Source organism: Schistocerca piceifrons, chromosome 1 (assembly GCF_021461385.2).
Source record: "Schistocerca piceifrons isolate TAMUIC-IGC-003096 chromosome 1, iqSchPice1.1, whole genome shotgun sequence".
Classification (NCBI taxonomy): Eukaryota; Metazoa; Arthropoda; class Insecta; order Orthoptera; family Acrididae; genus Schistocerca; species Schistocerca piceifrons.
Genome location: NC_060138.1, coordinates 353,053,439 through 353,069,014, shown reverse-complemented (window position 1 = coordinate 353,069,014; position 15,576 = coordinate 353,053,439).

The window sequence follows — 15,576 nt, the reverse complement described above, 5'->3', positions numbered from 1 at the left end:
TCTCTGCCTCGTAATGACTGGGTGTTGTGTGATGTCCTTAGGTTAGTTAGGTTTAAGTAGTTCTAAGTTCTAGGGGACTGATGACAATAGATGTTAAGGCCCATAGTGCTCAGAGCCATTTGAACCATTTTTAGAGAAAGTTGGTAATCGAAATTTCGTAAATAGATCTCGCCGCAAAGAAAACCGCCTTTGATTCTGTGACTGCCACCCCAACTCACGTATCATATCAGTGACACTCTCACCCCTATTGCGTGATTACACGAAACTGGCTGCCTTTCGTTGCCCTTTTTCGACGTCTTCCGTCAATCGTACTTACAAGGGAACCTCCCCATCGCACCCCCCTCAGATTTAGTTATAAGTTGGCACAGTGGATAAGCCTTAAAAACTGAACTCAGATCAATTGAGAAAACAGGAAGAAGTTGTGTGGAACTGTGAAAAAATAAGCAAAATATACAAACTGAGTAGTTCATGGGAAGATAGGCAACATCAAGGACATTGGGACCACAGGAGTGCCGTGGTCTCGTGGTGACGTGAGCAGCTGCGGAACGAAAGGCCTTGGTTCAAATCTTCCATCGAGTGAAAACTTTAATTTTCTATTTTCAGTTTATATGACAAACTCTTATGTTTTCATCACTTTTTTGGGAGTGATTATCACATCCACAAGAAAACCTAAATCGGGCAACGTAGAAGAATCTTTTTACCCATTCGCCAAGTGTACAAGTTAGGTGGGTCGACAACATATTCCTGTCATGTGACGCACATGCTGTCACCAGTGTCGCACAGAATATATCAGATGTGTTTTCCTGTGGAGGAATGCGATCAAATGTTTTCGGTTCCGATTGGAGAGGCACGTCCTTTCGTCTACTAATCGCATGGTTTTGCGATGCGGTCGCAAAACACAGACACTAAACTTATTACAGTGAACAGAAACGTCAATGAACGAACGGACAGATAATAACTATGCAAAAATAAAGAAAGTAAAATTTTCACTTGTGGGAAAGGTCCTTGGTTCAAATCTTCCATCGAGTGAAAACAAGGACCTCTCCTTCTGCAACTGCTCACGCTACCACGAGACCACGGCGCTCCTAAGCTCATGTACTCCTTGATGTTGCATATCATATGCATAGACTATTCAGTTTGTATATTTTGCTTATTTTTTCACAGTTCCACACAACTTCTTCCTGTTTTCTCAATTGATCTGTGTTCGGTTTATCAAGGCCTATCCACTGAGCCAAGTTATAACTAAATCTGAGGGGGGTGCGATGGGGAGGTTCCCTTGTTAGTAAGGATCCCACACCGCGCAGCAATATTCCGGCAGAGGACGGACAAGTGCAATGTAGGCTGTCTCTTTAGTGGGTTTGACGCATCTTCTAAGTGTTCTGCCAACAAAGCGCAGTCTTTGTTTCGCCTTCCCCACAATATTATCTGTGTGGTCTTTCCAATTTAAATTGCTCATAATTGTAATTCCTAGGTATTTAGTCGAACTGACAGCCCTTAGATTTGTACGATCTATCGTATATCCAAAATTTATCGGATTTATTTTAGTACCCATGTGGATGATCTCGCACTTTTCTTTGTTTAATGCCATCATGCAAAATGAAAACTTGCCTCTGAAACCAATAAAAATTGTTTTCAATGATATATGGTACGTATTATGCGAATTAGTCTGTCCTACAACCTTCTCAAATATTTTGTATTCTTCCTAAAACATTCTGCATACTAGGTACTCCAAGGAATAACAATAAAAGTGTATATGTTTTTGTTCAACTTCTTTCAAAATATACTGTGAAAAAACTGTCCATTTAATTAGTCAGCTGGTGAACCATCAGTAAAGATAAATTAATGCAACTAAGTTAACTGTGCCGCATCACTCACTGCAGAACTTTCATAAATCACTTAACTCGACGTAGCACTGTTAAGTTCTATCCTGGTGACGGGCCGTTCCCGACGTCCATTCTACACTGGTATTCCAGCGTGCCCGCTTTTGACTGTCTGTGAGAAGACAGAAGCCATTTCATCCAAGGAGCCTAATTTCACCTCATTACGCACTGCCTCGTAGACGAGAATGTTTGAAACTGCTCTTTGCCTTCTACCATCAAATTGTCTAATTTGAAATAGGACGCTAACTTCGTTGTACGCGGGTGGGGAAGGATTCATTCCAGTATTCGCCAGAGATGACTGAATAAAGCCCTCGAAACATAACTTTAGAATTTCTGGTCTGAGATTAGGAGCAGGCTTATCCTGAATACGACTACACTCTCTTATCACTTCGACACATCACTCAGTTAATAAGGGTTACGTTCCCTCTGCTTGTGTAAACTTTGACAGATATAGTTTTGACGGCGAGTGGAATTATCTGGCACGCTTCTCTGACAGTACGGTTGGCTGCGACCTCCATGTTTTAGTGGAGGGGAGACGCCAGCTGGTGCACGAGTAACGCCCAAGAGGGCTCCTCAGCAGACCGGTTCTCTTTCTACTTTGGACAATGGCGTTTCGGAGCGCCTTTCAGAATGAACGTAGTCTCATCCTCTTCTTTGCGGAATGTTCTCACGTTAGCGAAGGTGGTGCGAACACGTGTCCCTGTGTACTCAGCGACCGAGCGCTACAATGTCTGCGTTATGCAGGTTCGTTACAATGCTTTAAAATCAGCCATAATCGCTCTTATACTGCCTACGATGTACGAAACAGACTTTCTTACCAAAGTGTCCGACATTTCGCTGTGTCTGCAAACGGAATTTTGGAACGTTACATCCGCTTCGGCACTATCGCACTCTTGGTAGCGATCGAAGACAGCAAGATTAGACTTTAATGAACTGTCGACGGCCAGCTCATTAGAGACGGAGGACAAGCACATGTTGCCATCGATAGGGGAGGGAAATGACTATGACTTGCCTAAGAAAGCCACCCCAGCATTCAGATGAAGAGGTGTAGGAAATAATGGAAAGCGTTAATCATGACAGCGGTACAGGGAGGTGTACCTTGCGCCGCAACAACACGATTCCAGTATCCCAACCAGATCCTACCAAAACAACGGGAAAAAAATCGCAACATCAAAAAATAATTAATCCAAAGTAAAGAAATTTCTGGACTATATATTTCTGGCTAACATACGATTATTGGAGCTTAAATAGTGGCAACTATTTATTCACTACCGATACAAAAGAGTGACATGTTTGCACCTGTTACTGTACCTCAAAGTAGTCACCAGCGTTGTGTAGAGCCCGTTGCCAGCGATATGGAAGGAGTAGTATACCGTTAGCAGAGCCTTTTCTGTTGATGGTGCGAATGGGGCGGTCTACTGCGCTGTATGTGCCCGCCCATTGTCGTGCAAAACGATGGTTGGGTTGCACAGAAAGTGTCGCCGCTTCTTTCGCAAAGCTGGTCGCAGGTGACTTAAGTCCTTGTGACTTTGATTTGATTCCGAAGATGAAGGAACCACTTCGTGGCATTCGCTTCAAAACTGTTCCAAAGATTCGACAGGCTGTAGATCGCTCCATTCGCACCATCAACAGAATAGGTCTGCTAACGGTGTACTACGCCTTCCAAATCGCTGGCAACGGGTTCTACACAACGCTGGTGACTACTTTGAGGTACAAAAAATGGCTCTAAGCACTATGGGACTTAACATCTGAGGTTATCAGTCCCCTAGACTTAGAACTACCTAAACCTAACTAACCTAAGGACATCACACACATCCTTGCCCGAGGCAGGATTCGAACCTGCGATCGTAGCAGCAGCGCGGTTCCGGACTGAAGCGCCTAGAACCGCTCGGCCACACCGGCAGGCTTTGAAGCACAATAACAGGTGCAAACACGTAACTCTTTTGTATCTGTTGTGAATAAATAGTTGCCACTGTTTAAGTTCCAACCCTCGTATTTAAATGATTAACAGTGCAAGATCACATGTTAATGTAAGCGCGAGATAATCCATTGCAAATGTGAAACGCTGGTCCTTTATCAACAGGTGTAACTGCCAGAATGTTGAATACAAGCATGCAAACGTGCCCGCCTTTTGCTATACAAGTGCAGGATGTTAGTTTGAGGGACGGGGTTCCATACCCATTGCACTCGGTCAGTCAGTGGAGGGACAGTTTATGGTGTTTGTGGATGACGTCAGAGTTGTCGTACAAAGATGTCCCATGTTCGCTTGGAGACAGGTCTGTTAATTGACCAGGCCGAGGGACATGTAGAGCATGATGGGTTACAACAGCGACATATGGGCGAGCGGTATCCTGTTGGAAAACATCCCCTCTAATGCTGTTCATGAATGGCTGTGCAACAGGTCGAATCACGAGACTGACGCACAGATTTGCAGTCTGGGTAGGTGGGATCAACAAGAGTGCTCCTAATATCGTACGAAGCCGCATCCCAGTCCATAAAACCGCGCGTGGTAGCCGTGCGGTCTAAGGTGGCTTGTCACGGTTCGCGCGGCTCCCCCCGTCTGAGGTTCGAGTCCTCCCTCGGGCATGGGTGTGTGTGTTGTCCTTAGCGTAAGTTAGATTAAGTAGTGCGTAAGCCTAGGGACCGGTGACCTCAACAGTTTGGTCCCACAGTCCGTACCACAAATTCCCAATTTTCCAGCCATAGCTCCACGTGTAGGTCCAGTGTTTCTAGCATGCGGACGGGTTGTTTGCGGGCCCTCAACTGGCCCCCTTCTAACCAATACACGGCCATCACCGGCACCGAGGCAGAACCAGCTTTCATCAGAAAACACAACTGGCCTTCACCCTGTCTTCCAATGGCTACTCGCTTGAAACCAATGAAGTCGCAAATGGCGATGGTTTGGAGACAGTTGAATGCACGCTACAGGGCGTCTAGCTCAGAGCTGACCTTGAAGTAACCGATCTGTAAGAGTTCCCCGTGTCTCTGTGGTGCCAACTACTGCTCAAATTGCCGATGCAGATGCAGTACGACTCGCCAGAGACGAACACGATGGTCTTCCCTATTGGTAGTGCCACGTAGCCGTCCGGAACCCGATCTTCTTGTGACCGTACACTCTCATGACCACCGCTGCTAGCAATCGCGTACAGTGGCTACAGTCCCGCCAAGTTTATCTGCAATATCGCAGGAGGAACATCCAGCTTCTCGTAGACCTATTACATGACCTCGTTTAAACTCAGTGAGGAGTTGACAATGGCGACTTTGTCGTCTTAAAGGCGTTCTTGACTAACATCAATTCTCCTCGTCCAGTCTCAAAGGTAACAAACGCTCACAGCCGTTAAAGCGTATATTTAAAGCAAACCTGACTTGCATCGTCATAGTGGCACTAGTAGCACCACTCTTATGCGACTGGTGTGAAATTCGAGTAGTCATCATCTTTCAGAGTAGAAACATGCCTATGAACTTTCGTTATGTTGCACAACTCCTTTTGGTGTTGCAACTTTTTCTCCGTCAGTCTATTATTCAGGTTAGCGTGTAGAATGTATGAGGCGTGCCATAAGATTTTGGGAAGAACGTCATCCACACAATCTTGCACATAACAATGGCAGATGAATACTAAAGTTTCTGATAACAGCGATACACAGAAGAACGGAAAAGAAAACTGAAGTTATGTTAGACGAAGATCAGTATAGTGGTAGGGAAGGTAAATGCGAGAGAGGAGCAACTCTGATGTTGCACTTGATAATGGATACAAAACTTAAGAAAAAATCAAGATAACATCACAGGATCTGTGGATCTAGAAAAACCGTTCGACGACATAAAATCGTGAAAGATGTATAAAATTGTCAGAGAGGTAGGAATAAGATATGGGGAAGGTCGGGTTAGATACAGTACGCACAAGAGAACGATAAGAACGGAGGATTAAGAATGCCTTCTCTCTCTGTTCTTCTATTACATTTGTACATGGAAGGAACAGTGTCGGGAGATGAAATAAAGATTCGCCGATTACATTACAATCTTCGGTGAAACTGAGGAAGAACAACAGGGAAAGAATATGGATTGATAGTAAACCAAAGGAAGACTAATGTATTGAGGAGTAACAAAACTGAGATCAGTCAAGAACTTAACATCAAAACGGTCAACCACGTAGTGGACGAGGTGAAGGTTTTCCGCTACCCGCGCTAAAAGAAGTTCGCTGGTATCAAACATAGGACATCTACATCTACATCTACATGGCTACTCTGCAAATCACATTTAAGTGCCTGGCAGAGGGCTCATCGAACCACCTTCACAATTGTCTATTATTCCAAGATCGTACAGCGCGTGGAAAGAATGAACACCTACACTCCTGGAAATTGAAATAAGAACACCGTGAATTCATTGTCCCAGGAAGGGGAAACTTTATTGACACATTCCTGGGGTCAGATACATCACATGATCACACTGACAGAACCACAGGCACATAGACACAGGCAACAGAGCATGCACAATGTCGGCACTAGTACAGTGTATATCCACCTTTCGCAGCAATGCAGGCTGCTATTCTCCCATGGAGACGATCCTAGAGATGCTGGATGTAGTCCTGTGGAACGGCTTGCCATGCCATTTCCACCTGGCGCCTCAGTTGGACCAGCGTTCGTGCTGGACGTGCAGACCGCGTGAGACGACGCTTCATCCAGTCCCAAACATGCTCAATGGGGGACAGATCCGGAGATCTTGCTGGCCAGGGTAGTTGACTTACACCTTCTAGAGCACGTTGGGTGGCACGGGATACATACGGACGTGCATTGTCCTGTTGGAACAGCAAGTTCCCTTGCCGGTCTAGGAATGGTAGAACGATGGGTTCGATGACGGTTTGGATGTACCGTGCACTATTCAGTGTCCCCTCGACGATCACCAGTGGTGTACGGCCAGTGTAGGAGATCGCTCCCCACACCATGATGCCGGGTGTTGGCCCTGTGTGCCTCGGTCGTATGCAGTCCTGATTGTGGCGCTCACCTGCACGGCGCCAAACACGCATACGACCATCATTGGCACCAAGGCAGAAGCGACTCTCATCGCTGAAGACGACACGTCTCCATTCGTCCCTCCATTCACGCCTGTGGCGACACCACTGGAGGCGGGCTGCACGATGTTGGGGCGTGAGCGGAAGACGGCCTAACGGTGTGCGGGACCGTAGCCCAGCTTCATGGAGACGGTTGGGAATGGTCCTCGCCGATACCCCAGGAGCAACAGTGTCCCTAATTTGCTGGGAAGTGGCGGTGCGGTCCCCTACGGCACTGCGTAGGATCCTGCGGTCTTGGCGTGCATCCGTGCGTCGCTGCGGTCCGGTCCCAGGTCGACGGGCACGTGCACCTTCCGCCGACCACTGGCGACAACATCGATGTACTGTGGAGACCTCACGCCCCACGTGTTGAGCAATTCGGCGGTACGTCCACCCGGCCTCCCGCATGCCCACTATACGCCCTCGCTCAAAGTCCGTCAACTGCACATACGGTTCACGTCCACGCTGTCGCGGCATGCTACCAGTGTTAAAGACTGCGATGGAGCTCCGTATGCCACGGCAAACTGGCTGACACTGACGGCGGCGGTGCACAAATGCTGCGCAGCTAGCGCCATTCGACGGCCAACACCGCGGTTCCTGGTGTGTCCGCTGTGCAGTGCGTGTGATCATTGCTTGTACAGCCCTCTCGCAGTGTCCGGAGCAAGTATGGTGGGTCTGACACACCGGTGTCAATGTGTTCTTTTTTCCATTTCCAGGAGTGTATATCTATCCGTACGAGCTCTGATTTTCCTTATTTTATCGTGGTGGTCGTTCCTCCCTATGTAGATCGCTGTCAACAAAATATTTTCGCATTCGGAGGAGAAAGATGGTGATTGGAATTTTGTGAGAAGATTCCGTCGCAACGAAAAACGCATTTCTTTTAATGATTTCCAACCCAAGTCCTGCATCATTTCTGTGACACTCTCTCCCATATTTCCCGATAATACAAAACATGCTGCCCTTCTTTGAACTTTTTCGATGTACTCCGTCAGTTCTGTCTGGTAAGGATCCCACACCACGCAGCAGAATTCTAAAAGAGGACGGACAAGCGTAGTGTAGCCAGTCTCCTTAGTACGTCTGTTACATTTTCTAAGTGTCCTGCCAATAAAACGCAGCCTTTGGTTCGCCTTACCCACAACATTTTCTATGTGTTCTTTCCAATTTAAGTTGTTCGTAATTGTAATACCTAGGTATTTAGTTGAATTTACGGCTTTTAGATTAGACTGATTTATCGTGTAACCGAAGTTCAACGAACTCCGTTTACCACTCATGTAGATGACCCGATCCTTTTTGTAACTGATGTTCAACCTCCAATTTTCGTACCATTCAGATATTTTTCCTAAATAGTTTTGCAGTTTGTTTTGATCTTCTGATGACTTTATTAGTCGATAAAAGACAGCGTCATCTTCAAACAACAACAGATTGTCTCCCAAATCGTTTATGTACATAAGAAACAGCAAAGGGCCTATAACACTACCTTGGGGAACGCCTGGAATCATTTCTGTTTTACTCGATGACTTTCCGTCAATTACTACGAACTGTGACCTCTCTGACAGGAAATCTCAAATCCACTCACATAACTGAGACGATATTCCATAAGCACGCAATTTCACTACGAGCCGCTTGTGTGGTACACTGTCAAAAGCCTTCTGGAAATCCAGGAATACGGAATCGATCTGAAATCCCTTGTCAATAGCACTCAGCACTTCTTGTGAATAAAGAGCTGATTGTGTTTCACAGGAACGATGTTTTCTAAACCCATGTTGACTGTATGTCAATAGACCGTTTCAAATGGCTCTGAGCACTATGTGACTTAACTTCTGAGGTCATCAGTCGCCTAGAACTTAGAACTAACTAACCCTAACTAACCTAAGGACATCACACACATCCATGCCCGAGGCAGGATTCGAACCTGCGACCGTAGCGGCCGCTCGGCTCCAGACTGTAGCGCCTAGAACCGCACGGCCACTACGGCCGTCTAAACCGTTTCCTTCGAAGTAATTCATAACGTTCGAACACAATATATGTTCTAAAATCCTGCTGTATATCGACGTTAACGATATGGACCTGTAATTTAGTGGATTATTCCTACTACCTTTTTTGAATATTGGTGTGACCTGTGCAACTTTCCAGTCTTTGGGTACGGATCTTTCGTCGAGCGAACGGTTGTATATGATTGTTAAGTATGGAGCTAATGCATCAGCATACTCCGAAAGGAACCTAATTCGAATACAGTCTGGACCAAAAGACTTGCTTTTATTAAGTGATTTGAGTTGCTTCATTACTACGAGGATATTTACTTCTACGTTACTCATGATGGCAGCTGTTCTCGATTCGAATTCTGGAATATTTACTTCGTCTTCTTTTGTGAAGGCATTTCGGAAGGCTGTGTTTAGTAACTCTGCTTTGGCAGCACTGTCTTCGATAGTATCACCATTGTTATCGCGCAGAGAAGGTATTGATTGTTTCTTGCCGCTAACATATTTCGCATACGACGAGAATCTCTTTGGATTTTATGCCAGGTTTCGAGACAATGTTTCGTTGTGGAAACTGTTATAGGCGTCTCGCATTGAAGTCCGCGCTAAATTTCGAGCCTCTGTACAGGATCGCCAATCTTGATTTAAGGAAGAAATTTCTAAGAATGTACGTCTGGAGTATTACAAACTGTGAGAAAATCGGAAAAGAAGAGAATCGAAGCGCTTGAGATGAGACGTTACAGATGGATGATCAAAATTAGGCGGACTGATAAGATAAGAAACAGGACTCTCCGCAAAACCGCCGATGAAAGGAATGGTTGGTTGATTTGGAGGAGGGGACCAAACAATGAGGTCATCGGTGTCATCGGAGGAGACAAGGACGTGGAAGTAAATCGGCCGTGCCTTTTCAAAGGAACCATCCAGGAGTTTGCCTGAAGCGACTTAGGGAAATCACGGAATACTTAAATCAGGATGGCCGAACGCGGGTTTGAGCTGTCGTCCTCCCGAACGCGAGTCCACTGCGCCACCTCGCTCGGTGAAAGGAATATCATTACGGAGAACACTGACTGGAACAAGGGACAGGATAATAGAAGTTGTGTTAAGACGTCAGGGACTAACCTACGTGATACTAAGGGAGCAACAGATAGCCAAAACTGTAGGGGAAGGAACAGATTGGTTTGTATCCAAGAAGTACTCGAGGATGTTGGGTTTCAGTGCTACTCTGTGATGAAGAGGAAAGCGATGGAGGGGAAGTCGTGTTTGGCCGCATCAAACCAGTCGGAAGACGGAAGAACAAATAAAAAATATGAACATCTTATAAATAAGTATACTAATGTCCAGCAGTCAAAAGTAATGGGAAGAAGAGGAAAATGGGTAGATACAAAGTGAATCAGCACTTTAACAGAGCCGGCCGAGGGGCCGAGCGGTTCCAGGCGCTAGTCTGGAACCGCGCGACCGCTACGGTCGCAGGTTCGAATGGTGCCTCGGGCATGGATGTATGTGATATCCTTAGGTTGGTTAGATTTAAGTAGTTCTAAGTTCTAGGGGACTGATGACCTCAGCAGTTAAGTCCCATAGTGCTTATAGCCATGTGAACCATTTGAACTTTAACAAACCGTCAGAATTTCTCTACAAATCGAAATTATGCTAAATATTGCACGGAATGAATAAGCTGTGGTTCGAACACATTTCCTGATTCAAAGATAACGAGAAGGAGGGTTGGACTGCCGTTGTGAGCAGTGTAACCTCTCGTTTAAGTTTACGAAATCGTTTGCACCCTGTTTTTTCTGGAAAGAAACCTTGGACGCCTTGATCCAGATCAGACAGATAAAGTAGTTTTCAGCAACCATAAATACTAATGTTGCTGTCGCAAGGCTCTGAAGACGATTCCAAGGCACAGTAAATGTGTGTCTAAGGCCAATGCAGGGTCTTACCAAAACTAAGCATTTCAGAATAGGACTGAAATTTAGCTTCGATTGCGCGATAACGTAATGCCAGAACAAGCTTAACCAGCGCTGTAGTAGAATCACTGGCAATCATTTCTACAAATGCACGAAATCTGTAATTGAGCCTAATGTTATAAAAAAATTGGCCAGATGCGAGTAGAATTGGCGCACTGGGTGTTCCGCACGAACTTGTGCGTGGGCAGACATGGTCCCCTACAACCTCCTAAAGTTTGTCGGTTTAAATACTTTTCACCCTGTAGAAATGATTGGTATTTGAACCATGACGGCCCGCGGATTCAAGGTCAACATCGATATCGCGGCGTAACACCACCTATCGGCAAAATGTGCCTGCGGCTATCGTTGTCGCTATAAACCGAAGGCAATGGATCAGTGGGACTTGAGCAGACGTGCACGATGCCTCGCAGGCGTATGAGCGAACCGTACCGTCAAATCAGTAAGTCTGAAAGAGGGCGCATTATCAACATGAGAGAATGTGATGCATCCATCAGAGATACTGCTGCTCTGTGAGACGAAATGTTTCGGAAGTACAACGGGCGTGTGCAGAATGATTCGTGGAAGGTCCTAAAACACGACAGATGGGTCAGGTCGCACCATCCAGACACCCTCCGAGAAAATCGACACCTCAGCCGAATGGCACTGCAGAACAGACCTGCGTTCTCCTCGGCTCTTGCGCAACAGTGTAACACGCTGTAATGGGTTGTGACAGTCCGCCGCCCTTTATTACAGCACGTGCGCGTCGTCCACTTCACCGCCGCTTACCTTTGACCAATGTGCACAAACATGCTAGACGGCAATGATGTATGGAACGACATCGGTGGGACAGGAATGGCAACAGATAGTGTTTTCGGACGAATCCAGGTTCTGTTTGTTTGAAAATGATGGCGGCAATTTGTTTCACCACAGACAGGGGGAGGGGCATCACAGTGACTGCACTCGTACAAGACATATGGCGCAAATTCAAGGTCTTATGGTATGGGTTGCTATTGGGTACAAGTACAAATCACAGTTTGTGCGTGTCCACGGCACTCTGACCAGGGAGGTCTCCCTGAATGACACCATGCGACCCGTAGCCATAGCCTTTCTGCATAGCACCTCAGACACCATTTTTCAGCAAGACAATGCACAGCCACATGCTGCGTGAACACGTGCCTTCTTAGTGTCACAGAATGTCGGCCTTTTGCCCTGACCCGCTAGATCGCCAGATTGTTGCCAAAACATGTCGGATATGGGGAAACGATGGGTCCAGCGCTGTGACACAGTACTAATCGCTACAAATGAACTTTGGAACCAAGTGAAAGCAGCATGGACGGCTGCACCACAGGACGCCATTCGCGCCTAATACGCGTCGATGCCATCACACATGGAACAAGTTATCAGAGTCCATGGCGGACCCTGTGCCTACTAGCCAACAGGGCATATGCTCAACCGAGGTGACTGAAATGCTAATCATTTCTGCAGAACGTAGTAATGAGCTTGCCCCTTGAATATGAACGTCCTATCTCTAGTCGTTCAAGTTGTTCTATTTTTTCTGTACATGAGTGTATCAAAATTGGAGACTTCTATGATTAGAGGCAATGTAACACATGGCGCGCAAATTACCCAGACTATAGTGCTCCAGTGTTTGAGAATAAGCGCACTTAACGACTTCCAATGAGCTTTACATATTATTTCACACCTTTTAGAAAAATTTTCTCGCTAACACAACCCACAAAACAATGAAAGGAAAAAATCATTTACTACGGTTTGCTGTTCATGCAACAGGTCTTCTACATCAGACATGACATTCTAATTTATTGTTTCTTTACTACTGACTCTATTCGCAACAAATTTTGCTGACATTATCTATATACAGCACTTAATCCGACGTCCTACTTGGATCATTCCAGTGACGGGCAAACAAGGTTGAGAAAACCAGCCTTGCCCATAGTGTTTCAACAAAGCTCGAAGTTAGCAGCATTCTCCCCAGAACTGATCGTGGACCTTCGGTTCTAAATCGAGTGAAAGAAGTGAACCAGAGACTTCGAAGGTTCTGTGACAAATTAGGCTGCGACTTCCTGGACTTGCATCATAGGGCTGAGAATAGTAGAGTCCGCCTAATTGGGTCAGGTGTGCACTACACATGAGAGGCTGCTACTCATGTAACTCATTGTGTGTATGGGTGCACACGAAGTTTTTTTTAGATTAGGCGACTCTCCGCCCAATCGAGATAACGATAGGTGTAGCAAGTATCAGTGTAAGGTCGAAAGAAACGCTTCCCACAGATGAGAATTTTAAAATCCTAATGGTAAACTGCCGAAGCATTCGCAACAAGGTACCAAAGTTTGAGCGCTCATGAAACGCAGTGAAGCCCACATAATACTAGGTAGAGAAAGTTGTTTGAAACGTGAAATTATTAGCAGTGAGATTATTGGGGAAATTTTAAGCTATATCGGCAGAATAGACAAATGGGAAATGGAGGTGGTGCATTTGTCGCAGTAGACAAGAAACTCAAATCCACCGAGATAGAAATTGAGGCTGCCTGTGCTATTGTTAGGGCAAGATTCAGTATCAGAAGTGGGGCATAAAATGATAACTGGATCCTTCTATCGCCCTCCACAATCATCTCCCGATGTAACTGAAAACTTTAGAGAAAACGTCGGTTCAGTAGTATTTAAGTTCTCCAATAAAACTGTAACATTGGGGGAGACTTTAATCATCCAACAGTTAATTGGGAAAATTACAATTTTGTTAGTGGTGAGCGTGATAAGACATCCTGTGAAACCTTACTAAATGCCTTCTCTGAAAACTACATAGAAAAGATAGTTAGGAAACCCACTCACGATGGAAATATATTGGATCCAATAACTACAGACCGACCTGACCTCTTTGAGGATGTCCACGTCGAAACTGGTATCAGTGACCACAATGCGGTTGTGGCAACAATGATTACCAAAGTACAAAGAACAACTAAAACAAGAAGAAAAATACATATGTTCAGTAAACTAGATAAAAAGTCAGTAGTGTCATATCTAAATGAGGAACTTGAAACTTGCAGCACAGGGCAGGAGCATGTAGAGGAACTATAGCTCAAGTTTAAACGAATAGTGGACCATGCACTGGACAGATATGTACTCAGTAGAACAGTTCGTAATGGGAGGGAAACTTAGTGGTATGTAGTCACTGTAAAGAAACTTCTAAAGAAACAGAGATTACTGCATAATAAGTGTAAAACAAAGCCTAGAGCTGTAGACTGAGAGACGCTGAAGGAAACGCGTTTGATTTTCAAGAGAGCAGTGCACGGTAACTACCGTAGCAGAATATTGTCAAATGATCTTTCGCAGAACGTAAAAAAATTGTGGTCATGTGTAAAAGCTGTTAGTGGCTCCAAAGTTAGCGTCCAGTCCTTATCGAATTAGACAGGAACTGTAATTGAAGGTAGCAAAGCAAAAGCTTACATGCTTAACCACGTTCTCAGATGTCTCTTTACAAAGAAAAACCCAGCAAAATTTCGCCTATTTAATCATTGTACCACTTAAAAGATGACTGAAATTATTAGTGTCAGTGGTGTTGAGAAACGGCTGAAATCGTTCTTGGAAAAAAGCATAGGTCCGCCCAGACATCGATATGTCGTAGAGTCTTAGAACATTTTCTGAGCTCAGACATATTGAGGTATTTTGAACAGAATGGCCTCCTCAATGCCATCCAGCATGGATTCTGAAAGCGTCGATGATGTAAAACCCAACTCGTACTTTTCTCTCATGACATACTAAAAGCTCTGGATCAAGCAGTCAGGTAGAGATGCATTATTTCTTGATTTCCGAGAAGTATTTGGCACAGTACCGCACCTACGCTTATTGTCAAAAGCACGATTATATGGGGTACGAAGTGAAATTTATGACAGGGTCGAGAACGTTTTGGTAGGGAGGACACGGCATCTTATCTTGGATGGAGAGCTATCATCAGGTGTAGAAATAACTTCCGGTGTTCCCCAGGGAAGAGTGTTGGAACCCTTGCTTTCCATGTTGTATTTTAATGACCTTGCAGGCAATATTAAGAGTAAAATCAGGCTTTTTGCAGATGATGCAGTTATCTATAATGAACTACTGTCTGAGAGAAGGTGCGAAATATTCAGTCAGATCTTGATAAGATTTCAAAGTGGTGCAAAGATTGGCAACTTGCTTTAAATGTTCAGAAATGTAAAACTGTGTACTTCACAAAATGAAAAAAAAAGTAGTATCCTATGAGCCACTGTTTATCGATGAGCCACTGTGGGAATCGGTCAAGTCATACATATGCCTGGGTGTAGCGCTTAGTGGGGATATGAAATGGAATCATCACATAGGCTCAGTCGTGGGTAAAGCAGGTCTATTGGCAGAATACTAGGAAAATACAATCAGTCTGCAAAGGAGATTGGTTACAAATCACTCGTGCGACCGGCTCTAGATATTGTTCAAATGTGTGGGACCCACATCAGATAGGACTAACAGGGGATATTGAACGTATACCACGGTAGAAATCTCACGAACTGTTTATCTGTGATAATGGTATCTTCAACGATATTATTCGGCATTGCTGTACAGAGAATGGCAGCACGAATGGTTACAGATTTGTTTACTCCCTGGGAGAGTGTAATATAAATACTGAAGGAACTGAACTGGCAGACTCTTGAAGATAGACATAAATTAACCCAAGAAAGTTTATTAACAAAGCTTCAAGAACCGGCTTTAATG